At 44.6% G+C, this 23,648-nt stretch overlaps 1 long non-coding RNA gene across 3 annotated transcripts in view; it reads left to right on the top strand.

Moving 5' to 3' along the window:
- Positions 1-23,648, top strand: part of LOC137540734 (uncharacterized) — a 113,002-nt gene that overhangs the window by 25,490 nt on the left and 63,864 nt on the right. For 2 of the 3 annotated variants that reach the window (XR_011025040.1, XR_011025041.1), the window contains exon 2: positions 11,842-11,960. This is a non-coding gene — a long non-coding RNA (uncharacterized lncRNA). Of the gene's footprint in view, positions 1-4,469; positions 4,516-11,841; positions 11,961-23,648 lie in introns of those variants that run through there. The other variant, XR_011025042.1, reaches the window with a different exon arrangement.

The raw sequence follows: 23,648 nt of genomic DNA, 5'->3' as shown, positions 1-23,648 counted from the left end.
CCTGCCTGCGTCTCCTCCCTCCCCCTTGTGTCTCGGGCCCCTCATGCGAGCAGCGGCAGCAGCTTTCCTCCTCAATCTTGCCCGCGGCTATTGAAGACATCTGGCTTCTGCGTGCGGCTTCCTCTAGTGCCGGGCTTCTAATGACTCGTCATTGGAAGCCGCACGGAGAAGCCGGATGTCTTCAATCGCCGCAGGCATGATGGAGGAGGTAAGCTGCTGCCGCTGTTTGCACGGAGGGGGCCTGAGACACAAGGGGGAGGGAGGAGACGCAGGCACAGTGGGGGCGGGGGGGGAGCCAGGCACAGTGGGGACACGGGGCTGACAGGAGGACACAGGGGGCTGACAGGAGGACACGGGGCTGACAAGAGGACACAGAGGGGAGTCCAGGACATGGGAGGACACGGGGGGGGGGGGGGGCTGACAGGAGGACACAGGGGAGTCCAGGACATGGGAGGACAAGGGGGTCACACCAGAGGACACAGGGGGGAGACATGGGGCATATAGGGGGGAGACATGGGGCATATAGGGGGAAACATGGGGTATACATGAGGAACATAGGAGGACACCATTTGGGGGAGGACATGTACAAGACATTCCTGATATATGGACACTCCAGACCAGGTTTCGTTTATTTTTTTCCCCTGATTTTTGCCCTCCTGGGTGCTACTTGTATGCCGGAGCATCTTATATGGCGAAAAATACGATCTATATAATTATATTGTATGTATCAGTATCGGGTAGCCAGTGCTGGCTGGGGAGGCTGGCTGCTTTGCTGGGTGATAATGCCAGAGACACAAGATGGCCTTAGAGTATGTAGGGCCTGAGGCGAGTGTCATATGAAGGGCCTAGAGTCTGAGTATAGTTGCCCCCATTATAGGTAGCCAGCTATAAGTGTCCCCAGTATAAGTAGTTAGATATAGGTGCTCCCAGTATAGATAGCAAGTTATAGGTGTCCCCATTATAGGTAGTTGGCTGTAGGCGCCACCAATATAGGTAGCAAGTTATAGGTGTTCCCAGTATAGGTACTTAGCTTTAGGTTTCACCAGTATCGGTAGCAAGGTATAGGTGTCCCCAGTATAGGTAGCCAGGTCTATAGGTGTCCCCAGTAAAGGTAGCCAGGTAGTTGTCCCAACCCAGTTTAGGTAGCCAGCCAAGGTCTATAGGTATCCCCAGTTAAGTTAACCAGGTCTATAGGTGTCCCCAGTTTAGGTAGTCAGGTCTATAGGTGTCCCCAGTTTAGGTAGCCAGGTCTATAGGTGTCCCTATTTTAGTTAACCAGATCCATAGGTGTCCCAGACTAGGTACCCAGGTCAATAGGTGTCCCCAGTAGCCTGGAAGGAGGAGCAGCGGGGAGGTGGGCAGAAGCCCCCCTCCACTGATGCCAACCCTTCCACGCGCCCCCCTCCAGACCAGAATACAGCACAGGCAGCGACAGCAAACAGGACACAAATTACTTCTTCCTGGTTCCTGCTCTGCGAGCCGCTGCTCTGGTCTCTATATGTGTGTATAGAGTTCAAGATGTTTCTACGTTGTCCCTCATCAGGTGTCAAATCCATAATATGCTCGGGGTCCATTGTTGCTCTTTGCAAAGAGTCCAGCATGCGCCATACATTGCCCCTCATTTAGAGGCAGCAAAAAGAAAGATTTCAACCTTAGCAGTCTCCTGATCTTCTGTAGCCAGTTGATTGGTCATATTCTTTTCCTTCCACTTCCCTTTTGTGTGTTTTTGATACACCGTCGGAACATGTCAGAGGGCAATATAAAAGCTTGGTTATATATATTTTATGATAAACTGGTGCCAGTTTGTGGGAAACTGCTGCCAGGTTTTGTTGGTTTTCTTTTCTCGAGGAGGGGGGGGGGGGTTGCTATTACACTCAATGAGGGTTGCTGTGATGGTTCTTTGTGTTACTACACCCTATGATGGTCCATATATTATTATATCTTATGGTGATCTGCCTCTATGTAAAGGGATTCTCTCTGATGGCTTGAGGTAACGCTTTATTTCGATTTGGTGTGTTTGTATGACTGCATTACTTGCCATTCTCTCTATCTCTCTATCTCTATATCTATTTATATATATATTTAAAGAGAACTCGAGGTGGCATTTCATTACGTTAGTGGGGCACAGAGGCTGGTTGTGCACACTAACACCAGCCTCTGTTGCCCCATGGTGTGCCTCCAGTACCCCCCTGCGCGCCTCTATCCCCTCAGCAGGGCTGGCGACACGCAGCGTGTCACCAGCACAATGTTTACCCTAGCGCTGTCTGTCAGCGCCGCTCCCCCGCCTCTTCCGCATCGCCGCTACCCCGCCCGCGTCCCTTCCCTCCCGCTGATAGGAGGGAAGGGAGGAGGCGGGGGAGCGGCGCTGACAGACAGCGCTAGGGTAAACATTGTGCTGGCGACGAGCTGCGTGTCGCCAGCACTGCGGGGTCTATAGCGGCAAGCAGGGGGGTCTTTGAGGCACACGATGGGGCAACAGAGGCTGGTGTTAGTGTGCACAACCAGCCTCTGTGCCCCACTAACGTAATGAAATGCCACCTCGGGTTCTCTTTAACTTTGGCATGCTATGAACCATGTCATATTTGGACACCATGTTTTGGTTCATTACTGTAACTTACTGGATAACCTCAGATTACTAACTGACTAACTTCGTAAGGTAAAGCGGACCTGAACTCCGAACTTCCTCTCTGCTCTAAAAGATATGCAACAGCATCATAACCTTTAAGAAAAAAATGTCTTTGTTACAACTGATACAAATCCTGCAATAAATCTGCAGTGTGTCTACTTCCTGCTTTCATGGAAGCAGACATAGGGCTAACATCCTGTGTTTAGAAATGAGCTGTTCTGCCGAGGCAGCCAGCTTACACAGCTGAGAGATCCAATTACAGTTGTGATTAGTCACAGATGATGGGGAGTTAGACAGGCTAAACTCTTAAATACATACAGGGTGCATTCCTCTGTTTTCCTTCTGTCCAAAGCAAGAGTTCAGGCCCAGTTTAATTTGATCTGGAGCCTCTGCTGTCATTGAATGATGGATAATATTCGCTAAAGAGCATGTACTAGACTAATTGTATGTCTCTATTGTCCTTCATCCATGAACTGTGAACCTACAAAATTATGCCTCTGAAGAAGCGAGCACATTATGGGTCACAAAACGTGCGTTAGGCAATGTATTTTGACAAACCTGTATTGAGATACTTTTTTATGCTATGTCATATATGACCATTGATTAATATTGTGAATAAAAGTTATGTTTTACACTTAAAGGATACCCGAAGCGACATGTGACATGGTGAGATAGACATGGGTATGTACAGTGCCTAGCACACAAATAAATATGCTGTGTTCCTTTTTTTTCTTTCTCTGTCTAAAAGAGTTAAATATCAGGTATGTAAGTGGCTGACTCAGTCCTGACTTTTTACCTCTTTCTTGCTCCCAGAAGCCATTTTCTGCTAGGAAAGTGTTTTATAGTTGGAATTTCTTATCAGTGAGGGTCACACGATAGTCACTTCCTGTCTGAGTCAGGACTGAGTCAGCCACTTACATACCTGATATAACTCTTTCAGAAAGAGAAAGAACACAGCATAGTTATTTGTGTGCTAGGCACTGTACATGCGCATGTCTATCTCATCATGTCACTTCTGGTATCCTTTAAAGTGTACCAAAGCTGTAAATATGAGACGAACCAATACTTACCCGGGGCTTCCTCCTGCAGCAAAAAACGCGTGCGAGTCCCACGCCGTCCTTCCGCGGTCTGCCGTTCAGCCGCAATCAGCCCCGGTATCAGGGCTGTGGTGTTGGAGTCGGAGCAATTTTGGGTACCTGGAGTTGGAGTCGGTGGTTTCATAAACTGAGGCGTTTTGTACAAAATCCACAGCCCTGGTAAGTATTAGACCAAGGACTTGGAGTCGAGGAGTCTGAGCCATTTTGGGTACTTAGAGTTGGAGTCTGTGGTTTCATAAACTGAGGAGTCAGTTTGATGATTTTTGTACCGACTCCACAGCCCTGCCAGTAATGGGCTCAGTCGGGATAAGTCTGGGCTACTGCGCATTCCAGAGATAACCAGCACTTCTATAGATGCCTCACACAATTTTTTTGCCATTTTATACTCTGCCTGTAATTCATCCATTTGGACACTAGATGGCAATTTTTCATCTTTGGAGTTAATGTGGGGATAATGATGTCTGCATTTTTTTGCGACGCATGCTACATGGGTAATGCAACATTATGGTTTCACTGTTATGTGCAGACAATTGAGACCTTATGATTCCACTATTTTTGCCGCTATCCATTTGTATTGGAGTTTATGCTAAAGTGCAAGGCGCTTTTTTCCCCGTAACCACAGTGGAACCGCATATGCTGCTTATCCTGGAAGTTGACATAACTAGACGTGATTTTTGTATGGCGAGTCGCTTATTAACCTCTTCATATCGCTCCTCCCTTGACAGTCACATGGGTCTCTGCGGTCACGTTTCCCTCCGATCCTGCAGTCCTCCATCAGGTCTTCTGAGACGGGTGAAGTTGAAGCTTGCATTTGCACACCAGAACATAGTTTTGGGGTCATTAGATTGACTTCTGTATTCAATTTTGTTTCAGCTGCAAAAACAATCGGTTTTTGAATGGTGCATTAGTTTAACATGGCAAAAGCTACTGTTATGGCTGATTTTAAACTTGTTGTGCTGTGATTGGGGCAGTTTTGTCCCATGTGGGTATATAAGATAGGAAAATTGGTTGTAATGTCTGTGTACACTTGAGTCTTGGCTTGATAATGGGCGGATGGACGCCTGAAACAGTGTGAGGCCTTTGCCTGTCTCTTATCCCATGGACATGAACTGATCTATGCCCGACGTGTTTTGCATCAATGCTGCATTACTAATTTCTGCAGAGCTGGACCATGTTCCTGCGCAGGGGTGTTGCTATCAACTACTCTGCTTATAGTCTAGTAATCATCTATTTATTTATTGTATTTATAAAGCGCCAACATATTACGCAGCGTTGGACATTAGTTTAGATTACAGACAATATTTAGGGGTGACATACAGCAATTTGACAATACAGGAATACAAGAAAAAACAAATCACCGTCGCTGGGGAATACCTGACGTCATCCGCCTCGGGCTGCTTCTGCTGTACGCAGCCGAGGCGGAAGGACCAGTGATGGTAGAGGGGCGGGACCTTCAGCGGTAGAACGCCGCACGCCGCCTAGTAAAAGTATTTAGGCTGCTTGTCCCACATCCTCATTTGCAGCCTCCGTAGAAGTGCATAGCGCGAAACGGCCGTCAGGCTCTTCCTCCCTCTGCACCCACCAGCACGCCACCATCATCCACCAAGGGGTACGTGTCTTCACCATTATGTCTTCATGCCTGCATGTATACGCACTTTGATGTTTTGCTGACCTAAATAAACGTGACTTACAGCAGTGCCGGCGCTTCATCCTTCTCCTTCTACATACAGACTTTCTGTTGCCTGAGCACGCATGGTGTCACCAGACTGTACCTGACTATGTGGTATGAGCTGCCTCCCCCTCTCCCTCCATCCCAATAGAAGTTTGTTGTCTGCAGTGCCATCGTTTTAGCACTTCCTTCTCTGCAAAAAACAAATCACGCAGCACAGTATGAGTACAAGGTAATGCTTAGTCAGTCACTGGATGGGTGCATGGAGATTAGGCAAGTTGAGTTCACTCAAATGCATAGCATGGGTGCACAGTAAGGCCCGGTTCACATTAGCGTTTTTTTGTGGATGGGAACCGAAAGGTATACTGTACAAACGGAACGGATGTGAATGGATCCAATGTTAACCTATGGATCCATTCACATGGTACGGATACGTTCCGTACGTTCTGATCCCCGGACCTAAAAATTGCTGCAGACCCTAATTTTCCGGACCATTCTGCTTAGCGGAATGGATCCGGACAAAAAAATGCAGCAGCATTGGGGCAATGTAAAACTGAACGTTTCTTCACACTAATGAAGAAACGGACCGTGCCACAGGGATGGGGGCATGGGCCGACGCTAATCTTAGTGGAGGGTGCAGCAGCCAGGCGGGTGAGTGAGGGAGGGTTTATACATACCTAATCTTCCATAGCAGCCGGCAGTAGAGGCTTCCGTCTTCTTCCGAGTCATGTGACTAGTCACATGACGTGCTATGTAGTCACAGCGGAAGAAGAGGAAGCCTCTACCGCCGTCTGCTACGGAAGATAAGGTATGTATTTGCTGAGTGAAAACGGATCCGATCAATCATTGATCAGATCAGTTTTCACTATTTGAACCAGGCCACGGACTGAGCTATCTGGATCCAGTGAAGCGGAGACCGGATCCGCTCACTGGATCATTTTGGCTCAGAACGCCAATGTGAACCGGGCCTAATGGAGGTGCATGATCAGGTAGGACACAAAAGGAGGAGGACCCTGCCCAAAGGCTTACAATCTAGCTGAAAGAATCTTAGGATGGCCATACACTTATAGATTTGCAGCAGATTTGACCATCAGATAGATTTCTGTCAGATGCCTGTCAAGTCGATTCTGACAGGAATCTATCCGATGTGTGCCACACACTTGGAACAGATTTCCAATAGATTTCAGTATGAAATCTATTGGAAATCTATTGAAAATCGATCAAAATGCATTATTGCACCATTAGATCCAATGCAACTCTATGGGCCATCGATCTGCTGCCAGCAAAAGATCAATCTATATTTTCCATTCTGTCAGATCAAATTGATCGCAAATCGATCGATTGGCTGATTTGAAAGAATCTATTTCCGATCGATTCTATAGAATTCGATCGATGGCTGAAATCAATCAGTGTATGGGCCTATTTAGTCAGGTGGTGGTAAGGGGTTAAGTTATCTTAACTTATCTGACTGTTCCAAAGGTGTTATCAGTATATCTTTATCAAGGTTTCCCCCCTCCCATGGACAGCACTGAGCAGCCAGAGCTTTGTTACATGCTGCAGAGCATGAAGTGTAACATCACAATCAGTCAATCAGGAGTGGTGTATACATATCTCCCTGACTGCTAGTTATATTACAGCACCTCTAGCTCCTTGTTACCTCCTCTGATCAGATTTTCTTCCTTAGACTCTCCTGCATGCTGTGAGGAGAACACAGTGAAGTATTAGTGAGCTCTGTTAGGAGTGAAGGGTGATTTTAAAGCAGACAGAGAGAACTGTGGGAATAAATAAGTGCCTCTAGCACATAGCTCCCAACTGTCCCTCTTTTTGGAGGGACAGTCCCTCTTTGGGAACCATGTCCCTCTGTCCCTCTTTCTCCCTCATTTGTCTCTCTTACAGGACTCAGGGAATGAACCAGGATAGAAAGGACCAGTGTGGTTTGAATTATAAATCAACATATTTTTTCCTATGAAATCTTTATGGTATGCCTGACTAGGGGTGTGCCGTTTTTTTGAGCGTTTAGGGATCGCTTTAAATCGCTATCAATTTCCCTAAACGTTCTGCCAATGTAAGTGGATGGGACAGATTCCACTAGAGCGATTGTGATTAGGCAAATCGCAATTGCAGGATGTGCAGCATTTTGGGAGCGTTTCCATTCTAATGGATTGTATGGGAGCAGGGAAATTGCTCCGGAAATCGTTTGCAAAGCGCTACAAATTGCTAGTGATTGTGATAGCGCTTTGTAGTGGGTCCCAGGCCCAGGCTCTCACCCTTTTGTGTCATGGAATGTTATTAATTGAATTGCTTGCATGCTGTTAGACATTCAGTGTTCTCCCCAGAATTTGTTTCCAGCCGGGTGGCATGAAATAGTAGCCGGGTGGCATGAAATAGTAGCCGGGTGGGGCGAGACGAAAATGCAGGGCAACTCTGCTTACAGCATAGGAGGAGGTGAGGAGCTGAGCTGATGACAGCCGGGTGGTCACCAAATCTAGCCGGGTGGAGCACCCGGCTAAAAGAGCCTGGGGAGAACACTGACATTTATACATTTTAGTCATCCTGTTAAATCATATTGTAATCAGCAGTTTTGTATTCTGTACCAGTGTCCATATTTGATGTATAGCCTTGTCTGTATCATTATGTATCCCTTGTTTGTTTTCTTACATTGTACAGCGCCACGGAACATGTTGACTCTTTATAAATAAATAAATAAATAATAATAATAATAACACTGTTCAGTACTCTGCTGAAACTAGAGATGAGGTAGTGAGAAGCTAATAATTTTGTCTTGCATGCAAATTTAATGCACATTTTATGAAGTTTGGACTTGGGACACGTTCAGCAAGAAGTTACTCTGGCCCAATTACAAGTTGCATACAATCTACATGCAAGGCGAATTATAAGCATATCACTGACCATCTCTAACTGCAATAAAGAAAAAAAAAGAAACTTTCTTGTTCATTTTATTAACTATCCACTAGATGGAGCCATAACCTTGAATTACTTCTTTGCAATCATGAATGACAAAACCTGATGCCTTAGCAGACATAAATATCATCCAGGTCTGGTCATTGTTGTCCGATAAGAGGCAGCAGTTTTCCTAATTAACTTATGCTAAGAAGAACTTTATACTGTACGTGTTTTGTAAGAGTTAAGATGGCCATAGATCAGGCGTCTTGGCGGCCGATCGACCATGCGATTTGAATATTATAATCAAATCGGATGAAAATCTGTGCAGCCAAATGCATGCCAAATCGACAATGCGACCAATTTCGGGCATTACTTGATCGGCCATGCTGCAAGATGTCAGGGTACCGTAGTCTGGGGGCAAGTGCACTATACGTTACCTGTCCGTAGCAGCCGCTGGCTGCAGGTTGGGCTCCTCTGTCCATACACGAGCCCCATGTGGTTGCCGAAGTGCACGTGGGGCGCGTGTAAGGATGGAGGAGCCCAGCCTGCAGCCAGCGGCTGCCACGAACAGCTAATGTATGCCGTGGCACGTGCCACGGATCTATTCTGGGGTGCCCCGGATGTCTCCCAGGCAGAGCCAGGCCACAAGTGGCAGTACTCACCCATGGCCACTGTGATGCCTCAATGGGGGTCATGCGGGGGGCTGTGGTTCATCAATGGAGGCATTCTGGGTGCTGTGGTACATTTATGGGGGCATGCAGGGAGCTGTGGTTCTTCTATGGGAGCATGCTGGGAGCTGTGGTGCCTCAATGGGGGGCCCATGGGAGCATGGGAGGCGGTCCAGTAGAAGATTAGGGAATGCTATGGGGGGACTCCCAGACAACCTGGCATTAGGCCAGCAGCAAACCAGACCAGCCAGCACCAAAGCCAGGTAACTCAGCCTATTTATGTGATATGCTGCAATTTTTTGTATTAATGGAGAAGGGAGCTTCATCCAACATTTTGCTGGGCAGTCCTACTTACACCACTTTTAAGTTCATGTAAATGTGACTCCACCCATGGCCACACCCACATCCTGGTATGTGGCCATGCCTTTTTTTGCGGAGACCCCAAAAGTGCCCCGAATGTCTTAGGATCCTAGCAACACACCTAAGTCTGTAACTGCAATTCTGGAGGTTAATGATGTCATAACCAGTTACTGTAAACTGGAATAACTGAGGGCATTATTTTGAGGACACTGGACTGATGCACTATACTAGGGACAATATAAATAAAAAAAAAAAAACTCTATGGAAGCAATGATTGGGACACTATAATATTATCATTGTGAGGATGCTTTATGTTTAGGGGTAATTTCTGTCTGCAGGACTGAAACCATAAATTAGATTTGTGCTTTTCTAAATATTGACTGTATGGTACACAAATGACATTTATGATGTTTAAATACATCCATACCCTCTTGACCATTCATACTTTTTACCACTGTTCACATCAGTTCCTCTCACCTATTTGATTTACACCCTTTCTTAAAGTGAACCCGAGGTGGGGTTCTGACAATGAAATCAGCATGCAGAGGCTGGGTCTGCCTATACAGCCCAGCCTCTGTTGCTATCCAGATCCCCCCCAAACCCCCCCTCCGCTCTGCGATCACCCATAATTTACAGCCGCGCTGCCGACACGCAGCGTGTCACAGCGGGCTGTATATACCTCTGTAGTGTCAGTCTGCTGCTCCCTCCCCCCCCCCCGCCTCCTGCATAGCTCCGGTCACCGCCCGCGTCCCTTCCCTTCCTGCTTATATAGGCAGAAGAATGGCAGGTAAGGATTGGGTACAACTCATCCTATAACACTCTCCAGCGGTGATCTCCATGGTAACGGTGGCGTCATGTGAACGGCTGCTACGTAATGATGACAGTTCACATGACGTTTCCGTTACCATGGAGATTGTGATAGGGTGAGTTGGCCTTCTTGTATGTGCTCTGCACGTATCATTTTAAGGACGGCGGGAGGGAGAATGGGAGAGGAGCTGAAGCCGGCCCTCTAATGGCGGGCCAGCTTCATAGTGCCCTGCGGGCCGTAGTTTGCCCATGACTGGTTTATCTCTTTTGTTTGATTTAGTGATGTGGTAGAGGTGGTTTGAAGTGACTATTGCAGGAACACCCACTTTTACATCTTTAACATGTTGCAATTGAGTTGTCACTGTGTGTTGCTATGAGTCTACCAGAAGGCCTGCCTCTGGTAAAGTAAGTCTAAAGGGGGAAAACAAAAAAAAAACTTACCTAAGGAGAGGGCTCTAGGTCCTATAGAGCCTTCCTGCTCTCCTCATGATGTCCTTGTTCCCCCAAAGGCTCCTCCATTTGATTCTCCCGAAGCAGCGAAGCAGGAGGCTTAGGGAGTCTTCAAAAGCACTTGTGCTCCTAAAGACTGGCGGCTCTGTACTGCGCACGCTCAAGAGAGAGGGTGCTCGTGCGTGTGCAGCACGCAGCAGCCCGTCTTTGGAAGCCCGAGTGCTTCTGAATACTCCCGAAGCACCCTAGAAGCAGAAGAGAGCAGTCCACGACCCATGGGTCATAGACTGCTAATGCGGGAGCCTGCGGGGGAATGCAGGGAACGTGAGGAGACCAGGAATGCTCTATACAGAGTTCCCCAACCCTATCCTCAGGGCCCACCAACAGTACATGTTTTGCAGAAAACCACAAACATTCACAGGTAAGTGTCTCAGGAGAGCTGATAACTACCTGTGTGGATTTCCACAAAACATGCACTGTTGGTGGGCCTTGAGGACAGGGTTGGGGAACACTGCTCTATAGGGACCAACAGCCTTCCCTCTCCTTGGGTAAGTATCTGTTTTTTGTTTGTTTTTCTCTTCAGACTCCCTTTAGAAACATCCTTAGCAAAATGGTGCATTTGTAAAATGTTAATATTTAATTTATTCTTTAACCATATTCAGCTTTTAATCTTTTTTTTAAAGTTTTACTATGATTTTTAATTTAGTTGGAGTATAGCTGGAGTAAGAGATGAGATTTTCTTTCTTTCCAGTGCATTCACATGAAATTGTCCTTGATTGACCTAGATATGAATGTAAATTAAGGCCGGGTGTGTTATCTAGAGAAATGTCCCATTTATTGCTACAAATGCCATTATAAATCAGGCTGCAGATTTTTTAGTGCAAGTCTACTGTATACTGATTAATAAATCACAGAGAATTATATCCAGACATGGGCTTTATTGTCTGTACAGATCAGAGAAAACACTAGACATATTCACAAAATACCACATTTTCATAGATTTTCATTACTGTCTGCCAACCAGAGATTAATCATGTCAAGAAAATAACCAGCCTAAGCTCTTATGGGAATTTTACTAATTCACCATGAATGCTTGCTGCAAAACAGAATAAGTATCAACAATAAATATCAACATTACAGTCAAAATGTCACCTCTGTTCCTGTGGATTATCCACACTCCATGTAGAAGATACTGCAGCACACCAATAATCCAATTTTTACTTAAAAGGGGTTAATTGGTTTACTTTTCTTTTCTCCCAGGAGCCTTATAAATATGCTGTACTAGAATGCAGAGAGCTAACCAGGTTGCCGAGACTTTTTATCTGTGACTGCAGGAAATAAGGCTAATTTATAGCAGTGAGCTAGCTTCGGCATCCAAGGTAAACTGTAATCATGTTTATGTTCCTGACTGCAATGCTCTTGACTGATCTCAATATTGTATTACTAATGGGATGGTAGGATAACTATAAAGGAAATTGTGTGCTTATAACAGACTGCAGTTTCACTTAAGGCCGCGCTCCAGGCAAAAAATAGCAGACCACAATTAGTTTACAAAGTTCTGTATATAAACTTATGACAATGCATTTCGTGGGCTATTTGCTCACTTCCTCATATCAGTCACGAGTATGAAAAATACTGTAAGTCTAGGCAAAGCACCTTCATGATGGATGGAAGTGTTCAGCCTACACTTTCCAGTATTTTTGACACCCTTGACTGAATTGAGGAAGTGTGTAAATAGCCCATGAAACATGTTGCCCTAAGTTGATAAACTTTGACCTTGTTGTGGGCTGCTCTTCATTAGGGTTAAAGCAGCAAGGTCAGCCATACTATGCCAGGAAAAAAAACACATGTAAGCAGATAAATACTTGTTTTTACTTACATAACATATGTATTGTACTGTTCACATTTTGATTTTAGTGAATTTTATATAGTAAATTAAAGAGAATTTTTTCCTGGCATTTGCCATCTTGAATCCCTCTGACTGAAGCCAATCCTGATGTCATTTCCTCCTAGCTTTCGTTGTCATAGCTAGCTTTCGTTGTAAACATGCAAGCACAGCAAGATCAGATTTCAGCCTCATGCCACACATTCTTAACGGCAACTGTTTCATTGTTTTATGTGGCCTTTCGGCTATTTGTATGAAAAAAGCCAGTCAAATGTTTTCGGCAGTATTTTATATCCTTGCATGTAAATATGCCATCTTATATGTTGTACCACTGCCATTGTACAAATACAGTACCTTGTACATTGCGAGTATTTCAATAAACTTGACTTGCTTTTAAAAAACATAAGAATAAGTGGTGGACTTAAAGGACAGTGATGACCAAATCCGATCCGGATGCTACTCGGATAGTAGCTATCCGGATTTCTCCCAGTAATGCACTGCGGCCTGGGCGGGGGATTTAATCCTTACCTATCATGACGTCTTCTTCGTCCGTCCCTCGGTGCCTCCCACGATGCGCTCCACTCCGGCGTCACGTGACTAAAAAACACTTCCTCCTTCCGGGTTGAAGGAGGAAGTGTGTAGTCACGTGACGCCGGAGTGGAACGCAACGTGGGAGGCGCCGAAGGACGGACGAAGAAGACGTCATGATGGGTAAGGATTAAACCCTCTGCCCAGGCGGCAATGCATTACTGGGAGAAATCCGGATAGCTACTATCCGAGTAGCATCCGGATCGGATTTGCTCATCACTGTTAAAGGACACCCGAGGCGAAAATAAACGATTGTATCTATCGTCCTTCTCCTAAAAAATGACTTAAGATATTCCACAGTTTTATTTTGTTTAAATCTACTTTTTAAAGTTTTTTAACTGTTTTATTGTTTTTGCTCAATGACACATTCATTGAAGTATTCCAGAGCTAAAATGTATGAACTATTTTCCCTTTTTATCTCTTTCCTGCTCTCAGAAGCCATTTTCTGCTAAGAAAGTGTTTTGTATTTGGAATTTCTTATCAGTGAGGGTCACACTGTAGTGACTTCCTGTCTGAGTCAGGACTGAGTCAGCCACTTCCATACCTGATATTTAACTCTTTCAGGTAGAGAAAGAAAAAAAGGAACACAGCATAGTTATTTGTGTGCTAGGCACTGTACATACACATGTCTATCTCATGTCACATCCTTAGATCCAATGGTAAAAAGAGTGGCACTCTTTCAAAACAGGAGAAGTGGGTGCCCAAGCCTCAATAGATCCTCACACCTCCAGATCACAGTTGCAGCAAACACGATGGAGGCTGGCACTTCCAAAAATATAAAGCTCTTTATTGTGACATCAATAAAAATGGCTATGCGGCGACAGCCCGCTGTTTCAGGTGTTAGCCCTTTCTCAAGCCGTTACAACCATACAAACATTAACACAAGTGACCCTTTAAATAGTACACATTTAGTCCCCCGACCAATGAATTTAAAATACCTACAGCCAATCAGCTCGCCAGCATCACAGGAGGGACCAGAGTGGAAACTGACAACCTAATATGTTAATCCGTCTTCTACGCAAGAAGATCCGGATAGCGCTGTGTTATACACCAGCTTCATCACCTCTCATTGGCCAAAGAGCGTCAGGTGGTCATGTAAACAGATGACGTCACCGTGGAGCGCTGTACCAGCCTATGTAAAAGCAGCCCCATAATGCCTAGCGGGCCATGCCGCTACTCATGCGGCCAAACGTAAACAATGACGCATGTAACCCCGCCCTCCAAGGCGGAGGCCAGCATACGTCATATGTAAACAAAACATCGTTATACCCTAAAGGCAAACGATCACGCTGTATACGCGCTTACCACAGTAAGCCTCCTGCACAAAAACAACACACTCTTACCATACGCTCTGAAGCCAGGGCAGGGTAACATACCACTCATTCTCCCCGATGCTGGAAAGCTGAAAGTTCTGTAAAAGAGCAAATAACAGTAAAAACATGCATCTAATGTCTTCAACAGGAACATATCTATATACAAAAACCCAGCTCATATTCCTTGTTCAAACCCCACTCCCCTAACAAACCCAATTTTCTTATCCACCCAGCCTCCCTTCTAAGTAATTCCTTTAATCTACTATGTCTGCCCCTCCAAGAAGTTGGAACCCCATCGATGATTTGTACTTTTAACTGAGATACACTGTGATTCATTTCAACAAAATGAGAAGATACTGCCTGTTTTCTATCCCTATTCCTAATGGCACTCTTATGGGAACAAATCCTGTCTCTAACCTTCTGCGTGGCCATGCCTATGTATCCTAAGCCACACGGGCATTTCAGGTAATAAACAACATAACTGGATTCACAGGAATAAAAATCCCTAATCTTATATCTTGTACCTTTTAGATGGATGGCTAAATTCAGTGCCCTTAGTAATGTGTCCACACAGGTGGCATCCTAAACAGGGAAAAGTTCCCACTTTTTTATTAGACTCCATCATTGTAGGGGCATGATGGAACACTTTGTCTCTCACAGTAGGGGCCTTCTTAAAGGAGAGCAAGGGAGGGTATCTAAATTCTGGAATAGTGGGAAAGGCCTGACTCAATAGGTGCCAATGGCGCCTCATTATTTTCCCAATCTCAGCACTGCAGGTGTTGTACGTAGATACGAAGGGAAGGCGGAATTGTTTATTCACTTTTTTCTTTTTGGCAACCTCCTGTTTTAGAATCTGCTGTGGATAACCCCTCTGTCTAAATTTGACTTCCATGTCCATTACCCGCTGTTCCAATAAGTCAGGAGCAGTCACAATTTTGCTAAGTCTGGAAAATTGTCCCTTAGGGATGGCATCTCTGATGTGGGGAGGATGGAAGCTATCATAATGAAGAAGGGAATTACAGTCAGTGCTTTTTATATAAAGGTCAGAAACTAGGGAATTGTCTTTCTTACTAATGGTGGTATCCAAAAAAGTCACCTGTTCATTGTCTATGTGACTTGTCAATTTGATCTCATTGCAGCATTGGGACAAATAAACCTGAAAATCGTTAAGGTCAGTTCAGTTCTCTTGCTGAGATTATTCAATGCCAAATGAGATGATCTCCTGTTGGTGACGTTTGACGTGGAGAGCCTCTACACCTCCATCCCACATGATGGGGGTGTAGAGGCTATAGACTGGTTCTTGATGACTCGATCTGACTTGTCTAATGATCAGCGGTTCTTTGCCTTGGAACTATTAGATGTGGGGACAATTTTCCAGACTTAGCAAAATTGTGACTGCTCCTGACTTATTGGAACAGCGGGTAATGGACATGGAAGTCAAATTTAGACAGAGGGGTTATCCACAGCAGATTCTAAAACAGGAGGTTGCCAAAAAGAAAAAAGTGAATAAACAATTCCGCCTTCCCTTCGTATCTACGTACAACACCTGCAGTGCTGAGATTGGGAAAATAATGAGGCGCCATTGGCACCTATTGAGTCAGGCCTTTCCCACTATTCCAGAATTTAGATACCCTCCCTTGCTCTCCTTTAAGAAGGCCCCTACTGTGAGAGACAAAGTGTTCCATCATGCCCCTACAATGATGGAGTCTAATAAAAAAGTGGGAACTTTTCCCTGTTTAGGATGCCACCTGTGTGGACACATTACTAAGGGCACTGAATTTAGCCATCCATCTAAAAGGTACAAGATATAAGATTAGGGATTTTTATTCCTGTGAATCCAGTTATGTTGTTTATTACCTGAAATGCCCGTGTGGCTTAGGATACATAGGCATGACCACGCAGAAGGTTAGAGACAGGATTTGTTCCCATAAGAGTGCCATTAGGAATAGGGATAGAAAACAGGCAGTATCTTCTCATTTTGTTGAAATGAATCACAGTGTATCTCAGTTAAAAGTACAAATCATCGATGGGGTTCCAACTTCTTGGAGGGGCAGACATAGTAGATTAAAGGAATTACTTAGAAGGGAGGCTGGGTGGATAAGAAAATTGGGTTTGTTAGGGGAGTGGGGTTTGAACAAGGAATATGAGCTGGGTTTTTGTATATAGATATGTTCCTGTTGAAGACATTAGATGCATGTTTTTTACTGTTATTTGCTCTTTTACAGAACTTTCAGCTTTCCAGCATCGGGGAGAATGAGTGGTATGTTACCCTGCCCTGGCTTCAGAGCGTATGGTAAGAGTGTGTTGTTTTTGTGCAGGAGGCTTACTGTGGTAAGCGCGTATACAGCGTGATCGTTTGCCTTTAGGGTATAACGATGTTTTGTTTACATATGACGTATGCTGGCCTCCGCCTTGGAGGGCGGGGTTACATGCGTCATTGTTTACGTTTGGCCGCATGAGTAGCGGCATGGCCCGCTAGGCATTATGGGGCTGCTTTTACATAGGCTGGTACAGCGCTCCACGGTGACGTCATCTGTTTACATGACCACCTGACGCTCTTTGGCCAATGAGAGGTGATGAAGCTGGTGTATAACACAGCGCTATCCGGATCTTCTTGCGTAGAAGACGGATTAACATATTAGGTTGTCAGTTTCCACTCTGGTCCGTCCTGTGATGCTGGCGAGCTGATTGGCTGTAGGTATTTTAAATTCATTGGTCGGGGGACTAAATGTGTACTATTTAAAGGGTCACTTGTGTTAATGTTTGTATGGTTGTAACGGCTTGAGAAAGGGCTAACACCTGAAACAGCGGGCTGTCGCCGCATAGCCATTTTTATTGATGTCACAATAAAGAGCTTTATATTTTTGGAAGTGCCAGCCTCCATCGTGTTTGCTGCAACTGTGATCTGGAGGTGTGAGGATCTATTGAGGCTTGGGCACCCACTTCTCCTGTTTTGAAAGAGTGCCACTCTTTTTACCATTGGATCTAAGGATGTGACATGAGATAGACATGTGTATGTACAGTGCCTAGCACACAAATAACTATGCTGTGTTCCTTTTTTTCTTTCTCTACCTGAAAGAGTTAAATATCAGGTATGGAAGTGGCTGACTCAGTCCTGACTCAGACAGGAAGTCACTACAGTGTGACCCTCACTGATAAGAAATTCCAACTACAAAACACTTTCTTAGCAGAAAATGGCTTCTGAGAGCAGGAAAGAGATAAAAAGGGAAAATAGTTCATACATTTTAGCTCTGGAATACTTCAATGAATGTGTCATTGAGCAAAAACAATAAAACAGTTAAAACTTTAAAAAGTAGATTTAAACAAAATAAAACTGTGGAATATCTTAAGTCATTTTTTAGGAGAAGGACGATAGATACAATCGTTTATTTTCGCCTCGGGTGTCCTTTAACAGTGATGAGCAAATCCGATCCGGATGCTACTCGGATAGTAGCTATCCGGATTACTCCCAGTAATGCATTGCGGCCTGGGCAGGGGGTTTAATCCTTACCCATCATGACGTCTTCTTCGTCCGTCCTTCGGCACCTCCCACGTTGCGTTCCACTCCGGCGTCACGTGACTACACACTTCCTCCTTCAACCCGGAGGGAGGAAGTGTTTTTTAGTCACGTGACGCCGGAGTGGAGCGCATCGTGGGAGGCACCGAGGGACGGACGAAGAAGACGTCATGATAGGTAAGGATTAAATCCCCCGCCCAGGCCGCAGTGCATTACTGGGAGAAATCCGGATAGCTACTATCCGAGTAGCATCCGGATCGGATTTGGTCATCACTGTCCTTTAAGTCCACCACTTATTCTTATGTTTTTTAAAAGCAAGTCAAGTTTATTGAAATACTCGCAATGTACAAGGTACTGTATTTGTACAATGGCAGTGGTACAACATATAAGATGGCATATTTACATGCAAGGATATAAAATACTGCCGAAAACATTTGACTGGCTTTTTTCATACAAATAGCCGAAAGGCCACATAAAACAATGAAACAGTTGCCGTTAAGAATAAAGATGACACATTAATGGCTCAAGGCACCCCATGCATGAACACCTTTTGTTGAATCTCATAGAAGCAATCACTACAAAGAGTAGATAACCTGGTTCGAGAAGAATTTATCCAAGTAAACCAAATCCTGTTGAATTTGGTATCAGCCCCTCGGTGCTGGTACACTGCCTTTCCGAGGGGGAGCATTTAATTCATAGACCTGATCCCCTCAGTACAGGGAGGGGGGGCCTTAGTGAGTATCCGGTACCTAGTGAGGAGCTTTCGAGCTATATGTAGAGCGTCTATGGCAAATTGTTTCAGATATTTTCCAGTTAGAGTATTGTGAAAAATATAAAGACAAGCTTTTGGATTGCAAGTTATCGGACAACCCATGTAGTCATTAAGAAACTTAACGAGCTGAGTGTAGGGCAAACTCTCAGGGTTCATGATGAGTCATCCTGGCGAAACGCGTCGGATGGAGCTCGGAAATACACCAGACGCTCGTGTTTTAACTTAGCAGGGACAGGGAAGCAAATTGGAGACTTTTTCATTTTGCTCCTGTGTTAAGACAGATTTATGCATCACGTAAAGCAGCAGTCCATGGTGTTCCGTTAGGGATCGGGCTTCCAGAATATATATATTATATGCGCGTTGCAAGCACAAGAGGGGAAGACTTGATTTCCTATCACTTCCTGGTAATGGCATGTTCCGTCTGGAGTGCTTTCTACACAATGGGTTAGAAAGTTTGAATCAGGATGACACCATTTATTGGCTTACTTAGAAAAAAAGCAGTAAGCTTTCGGCTATAAAGTCCTACCTGTATACTGACATTTAGAACACAGCTTCTATACACTGGAAATAGAAAATAAGATAATAAAAGTCATTGGATGCCTAATATTACAACATCATGAGGGTTTCACGGGGATGCTAGCTAATTTATGGCCAAAAGATAAGACCACTAGTCTGCTTCAACATCATATTCCACAGACTCGGTGTGATGAGGAGACATCGTAACTCATTCAATCGTCACTTCATCAGACTACTTACAATGTTTGTTGTAGACTAAAGCAAATTGTAGGATTTAAAACACTGAGCTCTGTTGGCATGGAAACAAGGAAGCATCATTTGAAGCATTGGGGATGTCTAGAAAATTATGGCTCGTTCCCTCATTAAAATGAAAAATAATTTGAATAAGAGAAAATTAGAAATTGGCTTGTAGAACAGTAACATAAATATGTCATCATGGTTTTCTGTGGCATTGGAGATGCATTTTAAATTTCCCATAAATACGGGTTCTTATAAAGAAGGTTTGTTTTTATGAAAATCACTGTTTTCAGTTGTCATGTTTACACTGCAGTTTATTGTTGAAAGCTTTGCAGTAAACTCCTTTTGAATTATAATAAATAAATATGGACGAATGCGTCAGTTTTCATCCCTTTCAAATCTTACATTTTGGTCCAAAAATGTTTTCTTTTTTGTGAATCTGTGTCTTATTAATATTTGATATTGGATGAGCATCTGTAAAGTTCACTCCAGAGTCATTCAATCTAGACATGTTGGAAAATGCATGCATTGATGACCATTTTGAAGGAACCCATTCAGTTCACTAGCAAATTTAAGGTTAAAAGAACAAAATGCGGCACATATTTCTTTTAACATAGATTTGTCCATGGAGTTAGTTAAAGGAAACCTAAGAGCAGGAATAAGAAAGTTTTTATACTTGCCTGGGCTACCTCCAGCCCCATGAGCACCAACGCGTCCCTCGTCGTCGTACTAATTGACTCCGTTCGGCCGCAATCAGCCCTGTTTATCTGGCTCAGTTGCACCAGTCGGGCTCGTCAGCGCATGCACAGAAGAGCCTGACTGACGCGTCTGAGCCAATTACGGGGCTGATTGCAGCCAAATGGAGGCACTCAGGAGGATGGCGAGGGATGCAGTGGTGCTGAGGGGGCTGGAGGTAGCCCAGGTAAGTATAAAATCTTTCTTATTCTTGCTCTCATGTACACTTTAAGATGCATTTTAGGGAAATGGCTAACTGCACAACTGGTATACAGCATTCTCCATAATGTTCGCTGAGAAGTGCTGTGTGTAACTTCTTGTCCTCACTGGCCAAATGCTGTAATTCGTGTGCGTGTGCCTGTGTGGATGGGGTAGACCATTACTGTGTCATTATTGGTTTTTAAACGGTTTTTATGTGTGTTCACCCTAACAGACTGGCCACAATGGTCAAGCACATAGTCTTTTTTTTTTTTTTTTTTTTTTTTTTTTTTTTTTTTTTTTTGCATAAAAAAGAGGTTTTTCATTTTTCTAATATGTGAGACTCATGATTGCAACAATCTTCCACTTTCCATTTGTTATTCTCTTTAGATACATTTCTGTGTAGAGTTGACACTTTATGGCCCACATGCAATTCACTTTTTCTACTGAGTTCTCTCCTAGGAGATCACTTTTCATTTACTATTTAGAATAACTTTTTAGCCCTTTGCATTGGAAAAAGTACCAAAAGTTGCTTGCTGGTGATTTAAAAGACATTTAATTGACAAGTTGAAAAATATCACTTGGGAAAAAATACTCTAGGTGCGCTATAACCCAACGGTTATGGGTGCATACTTGGCCCACGAGGGCATTTAGAAAGGACATGGAGAGTGACTGTGTATAGCTATTTTGCAAGGTTTGGGGTTTTCCTTCTACTCTGCATTTTTCATGCTAAGATGAATTAGCTTGCCCATACTTTAAGATAAAGGCTAGATACTCACTGGGGCATTGCACACAGGGGGGGAAATGGGGGGGGGGGGGGAGCAGCCCCTTGGGGGGCAGAGGTGTGAAAGGGCCCCAACTACTAACCATCCCTTTCTCTGATACTTCAGTTTGGGTGTTTTGGGGGCAACACATTATATTGGTGTGAAGATCCTGATGGCCATGCTTGTTATATGACCCTTGTAAGATGGACCCCCATGTTGTGCAGATCACCAAGGGAAGGCAAGAGATGGGTTGTAAACATTAACGACCGCAGTGTTAACCCCTCCCCCTAACGACCAGGCTGTTTTTTGCAGTACTGTGCTCTGCAGGCTTTTCAGCCTCCTGCACAGCCCAGCTTGGGAGCCCAGCGATCGGACTCGCCTCCTTTTTTAGTCCTTAAGGGGGTCATGCCGTCTGAGGTGTCCGATCGCTGTGGCCCTTTTTTGTTGTCTTCTTTTTCTAGCCTCTGAGGCTCTCTCTCCCTCCCTCCCCTTCCCTCCTCCCCTTCGTCTTCTGAATTGGAACAGGATGGTGATCCGTGCTGTTCCGCCTCTCATAGGCATCAGCCTATGAGTGGACGGCGATCCCCGGCCAATCAGAGGCCGGGGATTGCCAATCTCCTACAGCGCTGCCGGGGACCGCATCACTGTAAGGATGTAAACAAAGGGGATTTCTTTCCCCTTTCATTTACAAACAGCCTGCTAGCCAAACTGTTCCGTGAAGTGGCATGGAACGATCGCGCATGCACATGGCTGTTACCTGGGAAACTGCAGCCCCAGCACTTGACGCCAATTGGCATTAGGCGGTCCTGGGGCTGCTGCCACGCCCATCGGCGTTAGGCGGTCCCCTAGAAGTTAAGGGGGCTCCATAAAAGTTTTGCTTAGGGGCCCCATGATTTGTAGTTACACCGCTGATTGCATTGCATTATAATATGTCACAACCAAAAACATTTGTTGTGGCTTGCAATGTAATGCACACAGAGAAGCAACCAATGTGCGCATTCATGGACTCGCATTGTTCTTGTCAACATGTGCTAATTTAGCAGCACACTGCATGTTCTACGAGGAGTAGTTCCAGTAATAGGAAGAATGTTCTCCTGGTCCACTGTGGTAATGGTTAGAGGGCAGTTCCTGTTCATACTCATTACTTGATTGGTAAGTGTATTCTGAAAATCATTAAGAATAAACCAATGGCTACTTCACGGGACACTGAAATTCGTTATGATGAGATCTGGGGTCCATGGGAACAGCATCAATCCAATAGGGGATCATGCTCTAACCAACTCCTATTATGTTTTATACACTTATGGGGCCTTTCCTTTTTGTAATTCTCAGTCTTTGTCTTCAGACGAGTAGCTTGGGGACCAACCAGACCTCCCTCTTTGGATATGGTGGCATAAGCTCCATCTCAGTTGGCTTCATTATATGTGTTTGTTGTTTTGATCTCCATTTTCTTTTTCTTTTCAAGTCAACATTGCTAAAGTCTCACTGTGCATTTTCTTTGCACTTACTAAATGTACCCCATTTGTTGTTATCCATACCTTCTCTGTATCTTATTACTACCTTTGTCTATTTACTGTCTGACAATAATCTAGATGCTGTATATTTTTCTGTCTCTAATTCTCTTTGAAGCAAATAATAACCGTGTTACAGAAAAAATAAAAACTAAAACCAATTTAAAATTTCTCAACAAAGTATGAGTTCAACATCAGATCTGCCCCTGGCATGTTTTCTGATTGCTTGTAGTTATTCATACACGTTTATTATGATTTGTGCAGTGCAGACCTAAATGGGGTGGTTTTAACAAGAGAACATAGATTATACCATACTTGTCAAACTCCAGCCCATCAGTCATATCTGGTCCTTAGTTATTAAATGTGGCCCCCAAGTGGTTTCCCCACTTTGTATTATGTTTGGCCCACTCTAGACCACCAGGAAGCTATTTTGGAGTTGCAGCCCTAGACACCAGGGAAGCCATATGGGGGAGGTATTTGAAAAACACTAAACACTGGCGAACTGTATAGGTGATGGGTGGGGGCCACTAGACACCAGTAAACTGTATGGTGGAGGGAGGACCACTAGACACCAGGGAACTGTATAGGGGAGGAAGGGTGGGCCGCAAGACACAAGGGAACTGTATGGGGGATGGAGGGAGGATCACTATACACCAGGGAATTGTATAGGGGAGGGAGGGTGGACCACTAGACACCAGGGAAGTGTTTAGGGGAGGGGAAGGGCCACTAGACATTGAGGAACTGTATAGGGGAGGAAGGACCAGTAAACACCAGAGAACTGTATATGGGAGGGGGTCCCTAGACACCATGGAACGGTATAGTGGAGTGAGGGGAGCCATTACACACCAGGGAACTTTATGAGGGAGGGAGGTGACCGCTAGAGGTTGGCCTGCAACTTAGTCCCAGTGTTCAATCTCGGCCTACTTTGTATTTGAGTTTGACACCCCTGGTTATTCTGTTGCATTGTCTACATTTGCTCTGTAAAAAACAAAATGGTAATAATAATAATAGAGTGCTGGGTCACTCAAAAT

The sequence above is a fragment of the Hyperolius riggenbachi genome, chromosome 12, assembly GCF_040937935.1.
Source record: "Hyperolius riggenbachi isolate aHypRig1 chromosome 12, aHypRig1.pri, whole genome shotgun sequence".
Taxonomy (NCBI): Eukaryota; Metazoa; Chordata; class Amphibia; order Anura; family Hyperoliidae; genus Hyperolius; species Hyperolius riggenbachi.
This window is presented reverse-complemented; position numbering and strand designations above follow the sequence as displayed.